Source organism: Triticum aestivum, chromosome 3A (assembly GCF_018294505.1).
Source record: "Triticum aestivum cultivar Chinese Spring chromosome 3A, IWGSC CS RefSeq v2.1, whole genome shotgun sequence".
Classification (NCBI taxonomy): Eukaryota; Viridiplantae; Streptophyta; class Magnoliopsida; order Poales; family Poaceae; genus Triticum; species Triticum aestivum.
The window spans coordinates 736,212,708-736,219,136 of NC_057800.1; the positions used below are offsets into that span (position 1 = coordinate 736,212,708).

At 43.4% G+C, this 6,429-nt stretch overlaps 1 pseudogene; it reads left to right on the forward strand.

Moving 5' to 3' along the window:
- Positions 1-1,279: 1,279 nt before the first annotated feature.
- On the forward strand, positions 1,280-5,233 carry LOC123057334 (diphosphomevalonate decarboxylase MVD2, peroxisomal-like; annotated as a pseudogene).
- The last annotated feature ends 1,196 nt before the right edge of the window (positions 5,234-6,429 follow it).

Sequence of the window (6,429 nt, forward strand, 5' to 3'; positions counted from 1 at the left end):
GCTCTCTTTATCCGAGTCTCGTTTAACCTCGTTTTCTTTCACACACAAATGATATATCTCCCTGTTCGGGCCTCGAACGTCACACTCTATACTCTCTCATGCAGATTGTCTATCTAGGTCAGTCCATCCAAGCCGCCACCACTCTTTTGACCTCATGGTGGGCCACGCTCACTCAATCTTTCTCTCTCTCTCTCTCTCTCTCTCCGTATGTCTCGATTGACCTCGCTCTTTCTCGGACAAAAACGATATATCACCATGTTTGAGCCCAATTCGACCTATTCACATTGTATACTCTCTCACACACATCGTCTATCTAGGTCACTCTCTCCAACCCGTCTCACTCTTTCGATCGCACGACGACCCTATGTGATCGGTTGACCTTGCTTCCTCCCACGCACAAAATATATCTACACGTCTGTGACCGGATCATCTCTCAAGCTCTATCTTACAGCCCTCACCCTTGCCAAAAAGCTCAATCGGACAATATCTCTCCAGAGCATATATATTTGTTCAATGAATGTCCGACCACACTCACTTTGTCTCTCTATCTATATGTCTCTCGATTGACCTCGCTTTCTCACACCGTATCTTCCATGCGTTGAAGCTACTACCTCTCCATCCCTCGCAAATCCGGAGCTATTTACATTGCGAGGGGCACTCCAACCTTGGATTAATTTGTGTAGGCATTTATTCCGGTCGGTTTAGATTATATTTTCATAGCATTCGGCCCACAACTACTCCAAACACCGTTGCAACCCACGCAACTGCCCTAGTTGATTTCCCTCTGGCTCGGTCATCGCTCTCTCGCACGTCCTTTCTCGCCTTCAATGTCGCACCATGGTATTATTGAAAAAACTATGTTGTTATCTTTAATTATTATAAATAAGCTACAAAACTACACACAGATAGTCCACTTGGAATGGAACAAATTTCGACCCACAAATTAAAGTGGTACAAACTACACACCGAGGGGCCCACATGTCATGAAACAAATTTGGACCCATATACAAATTAAAAAATAAAGGATGAGGATCGAACATGCAACCGGGCCTTCAAGCCGCACGTCAAGAGTAGGCAACATACGTAGAATAGCAATGTTTGTTGTACCCCCTTTGTTCACATAATGTTTTTATATTACCATAGCCTAATTAATGGATAACATGTAATATTATTTTTAGTACTATTCGCCTTCACTTACTGGTGGGTTCCATGTGTGCTCTCTCTCTCTCCTCCCCTTCTGTGTTTAGATGCACGGGCAAACAGGAAGAACTCGCGGGAGATGTTGCCAATGACCATATCTGGACGCGTTCACAAGTCATGACACCAGTTTCACGTACTAGCAGCACTACATCAGGTCTTTAACTGGATGCGGTGTAACGCAATTGCAAGAAAAAGAAAAACAAATTATTGTCTGCTTGGATGGCAGTGTGATCTAATCGTCCGTTTGGTGTGGAATCGAGCAGGAGATTGCGTTGTCGGGCGGGAGGTTTCAGAACTGCCTGAGGGAGATCCGGAAGCGGGCTCGTGATGTCGAGGACGAGAAAAAGGGGATCAAGATCAAGAAAGAGGACTGGGAGAAGTTGCACGTCCACATAGCATCGTACAACAACTTCCTGACCGCCGCTGGTTTAGCCTCTTCAGCTGCTAGCTTTGCTTGTCTTGGTAAGTCTCCTGGTTCTGATGCCATGGCTATTTGTCAGAAAAACAGATGTGTGACTAAAACTGTGGATATTTCGGGTTAGACTTGGATTTCATTTTGTTTTCTGCTCTTCTGGACCCACCTCGGTTGTGTTTAGTAGCAGAGGGGGTGTATTTCTTATTCTCTTATAGAATTGTTCTTTTGCTGATGCAATCTGCAAACATTCGTTGTTGAGGGTGATACAAGTATTTCTGCTACAAGTGGACTGTTATCCTAGCAAAAGCTGTTGCTCTTACCTTTCGAATACACCTCCGTGTGCTATTCATGATAATAGGACAATATTATGGTTTTCTAACTGTCACCTAAAATTGTCCTAGATCCTTCTATTAAGGTTGTCCAACTTATCTGTAGTTTGTTCTTTATTATCTGGTTGTATAGAGGCAAAAAATAAAATAAAATAAAATAAGACGCAGAAGCTATGTTTAGTCCTGGCCTGCTGGTTAATCTTTGCAATAAATCTGCTAGCCTTGCAAAAAAATGGCTGGTCTTACCAAGTTCCATGATAGTGCTAATATCTGGTCCTGAGTGTTGTTTTGCCCTGATTGAGTACCACTGCTCAGCATGCTTGCTTTCTACAAATATTGATTACTTTATTCATAGCTTGGAAGGTTGATAACGCTATCCAACACAAAATGATTGTCCACTACTACTTTTATTTTTTGCTCATAAACATACCAAGCAAGGTCTTGCTTTCATACCAATATTACAACACAAATTAGTAATTTGAATACTGTTTGTAGTTTTCACCCTTGGAAAGCTAATGAATGTGAATGAAGATTATGGAGAACTTTCTTCAATAGCAAGGTCTGTACTCTATACTGATACATTATGTATCAACACTCTGTTTGTGCTCTATCCTGTTTGTGATGTTTGCTTGATGATATAGAAACAATTTTACTTCATTTTACTAAATAATAAGCTAGTGTACTTATGTCCCCTCTTTACTTATACTTCTCTCGGGCTGACTAATTTCAATGCAGGCAGGGGTCTGGAAGTGCATGCCGCAATATATATGGTGGATTTGTGAAATGGTGTATGGGGAAAGTAAGTTATCTCTTGGTTAAGGCAGAGAAGCTGAATTGGTTAAAATGCATGTTTTTCTATTGTAAAACGATTGACTTTGACTCTATACTTGTAGAATGATGATGGAAGTGACAGTATGGCAGTACAGCTTGTTGACGAGTCGCATTGGGATGATCTTGTTATAATCATAGCAGTGGTATGTCAATGTGATCTCTGTTGTATAACATGATCTATTTCATTTAACTTATCATTGGATATTGCTCATCGAGTCATGGTTCCATTAACACCAATCCTTAACTACATAGTGACACCGATTTACCATTTTTATCCCAACATCTTTTTCTTATTATGATGCTTTGTGGAATTAGGTCAGTTCAAAGCAGAAGGAAACCAGTAGCACCAGTGGGATGCGGGACACTGTTGAAACAAGCCCCCTCTTGCAGTACAGGGCCCAGGTGATTGCATTTTCATCTTTAACTTGTTTTTGGCACATATTGTACAATTTTTTTACGAATAATCGAGGGAACAAAATCATGAAGCTGCAATTCTGATTCTGAATTGTAGTTTTATCCCTCCTCTTGTGTGGACCCTCAAGTTTTGTGGTTTCATTTTTTTATCAAGTCTGTTAGCAGTTATACTGATCTATCTCTTTAGCTGCAGCTTACCGTTTCTTGCTCTCACTGTGCACTGCACTACTTTTTCTTGTATTCCAGACTGTACTGCCAGGTCGCATATTGAAAATGGAAGAGGCCATCAAGAAACGTGATTTTGAATCCTTTGCCAGGTTAACTTGTGCAGATAGCAACCAGTTTCATGCTGTATGTTTGGACACGAGTCCTCCCATCTTCTACATGAATGATACGTCACACAGGTAGTTTTTTAGCAGTCCTGATTTTGTGGTTCTGTTAGTACTAAAATCCCAGAGTTGAGGATCGCTCTTTCAACCAACTGCAGGATAATTAGCCTTGTGGAGAAGTGGAACCACTCAGAAGGAACCCCACAGGTATATTCTTTTCCTGTTTCACACTTGCTACCTTGTTTTCAATTCTTCTGAACTGCATCGGTGCTGCATATAGGGATCTAAAATAAGGTTGGTTAAGCTTTGTTATGACATGCCAGTACAGTAAGTTTTTACTGCACTTGATAAAACATATTTAACTAGCATCACATGATGAAGTAATTTTACTTAATTTAAAAGAGCAACAAAATTATTGCCATCTTTCTGAAAAAGATCCCGGAAATACGAGTTTATGCTTATGCTTTATGCTTCCAATCCTTTGGTTTTTAGGGGCTGTTTGGATGGCAGCTCCAAGCTGCCCTTCCAAAATTTTGGTCGTTGACCACAGGTTGGGCCAGCGTTTGGATCGCAGCCAACTTTTTGGCCAGCCGTTGTGATTCCACACTAGCGTGCGGGCGAGTTCTAGGCATCTGTTTCCTTCGTCAAAACCGTCGTTTCGGTCGGGCTGGTGTGGGCTGAATCCGAACAGCCCCTTAGGGAACATATAGTTCAGTTTGAAGAGTTCATCATGAAAACATAGTACTGCTGGTATTGGTTCTGGAGCAGTCAATTTTTTGAATACTTCTATTATTTCTACTGGGTATGATATGTATTAAATAGCATCTAAAAGTCTGAAATTCTAATGGGATGCAGAAGTATCTTGGTATACTGCTGTCATCAAAGAGAAAAAAAATTAGTGCAATCTTGCAGTATTACTTCTTCGTCTGATTGTGGTGTCTGGCATGCAGTTCACCTAAACTGCAAATAAATTACACTGGTACGTGGTATTGATCTCATATTCAAACTAACTTGGCATTAGGTTTATTAAATAACATCTAAAGTTTGAATTTGAAAAGAGAATGCATACAAAATATCTTATTTTATTGCCTTCATCAAAAGATAAAACTTCATTGCAATCTTGGTGATATTGTTTCTTCTGTATGTGTTGTCTGGTATGCACTTCACCTAGACTGCAAATAATTGGTACCGGAGTGGATGGTGCGATTGATCTGATAATGAAACCAACGTTTGTGTGAAGACTTCTAAATTTGGCATTTGATCTCTTGTAATTGCAGGTTGCCTACACATTTGATGCTGGGCCTAACGCTGTCCTAATAGCACGAAACCGCAAAACGGCCACCCTTCTCCTTCAGAGGCTCTTATACTGCTTCCCTCCACAAGAAAATGATTTGGACAGGTGTGTTTGATATTATCAAGAATAAACCCAGCATTTGTTTGTTCCTGGGTATTCTACAAATATGTATACATCTGACAAACATGACCATGATAGCTATATGGTTGGCCATAAATCAATCCTAAGTGTCGCCGGAGTGCAGTCCGTAGCTGACATCGAGGCCCTTCCATAGCCACCAGAGATGAAGACACCAAACCAAAAATTCAAGGGCGATGTTAGCTACTTCATCTGCAGCAGGCCTGGGGCTGGCCCAAAAGTTCTTACCGACGAGAGCCACACATTGATTGATTCAACCACGAGGCTTGCAAAAGGAGTGTAATTTTGGATGAAGATGACTGGTTTGATACTCGGCCAGTTCTTTTGGCGGCTTAAAAAATAAGCCACCTCCTCCCTAGCTTTTGTCATAAGCCCCCTCCCTTATTTATTGGGGCTTCTGAACTAGTTATGGAATTACTAATCTAGAAGCCTCCATGAATTTTGGGAGCGGCTTATTTTTTAAGCTGGGGAGAGGCAGCTTATTTTTTAAGCCGCCCAAAAGAACTGGCCCTTTGTAACATTGGTTCGTGTGTTGAGATCATCTCTATTCCTAATGGAGCAGTTGGTAGTCTCCGCCGGTCAATTTTCGTCCCACCACTTTCATCCGGTTTTTTTTGTAGGTTAACCTTGGTAGATTTTTTTCGTCCTCGATCCCACTTTACGGTTCCAAAAAAACCAACCAAAACCAACTGAGCCCCGTCCCATGAAACAAAACCAGAGGAACGAGGCCCCCTCGACTCCTCTCTCGATCTGTTTCCTAGGGACTGAACGCCGCCGCCGCCGCCGATCCCATCTTCCCCGGCGACATGCCTCGCCGGCTGCCTCCTCTCCCCCATCCATGCCGGCGACCTCCCTCTACCCGCCCTCTCCGTCAACCCGTCTCTCCAGCAGCTCGGGCGAAACCCTAGCCCACCCGATGCCACGGCGACCTAGCAGGCAGGCGCGAGGAGCCCTGCCCAGCCATGGCGACACCGCCGGTGGCCTCCTCCTCCCCCTCACCTTCTCTCCCTCTCCCAAGGGAGGGAAGGGAATGGAAGGGATCCGGCGGCAAGCGAAGGCAGCGCCCAGATCCGCAGCCGCACCGGTGGGCCGCCATACCTCGAGGTCGTCCATGGAGGTCCGAACATGATACAGGCTTGAGGCCACGCCAACAAGATAGGTACGTCGCCGCGCCCTCGACATATTCCCACTCCCGTGCACGTATGGTCAATCATGTATCGCTTATCTTGCCCCATACGGCCTTGGCAAATCTCACTGCTTGCTTACTAATGTGCGCGTGTGGACGTTGCCGGTTGCTGCTGCTGTGCACGTGTGCTTGGCGTGCCCCTGCTGTTTTGTGTTCTCACCACCACATCCACGACAAATAAAATTTCTTAGTTTTCTTAGGATCATGTGTGCCATGATCTTCATGCCTGGCAGGGTTTACATGACGCCTGTGGACAACAGGATTTTTATGTCCAGTTAAACTATCATATGGTT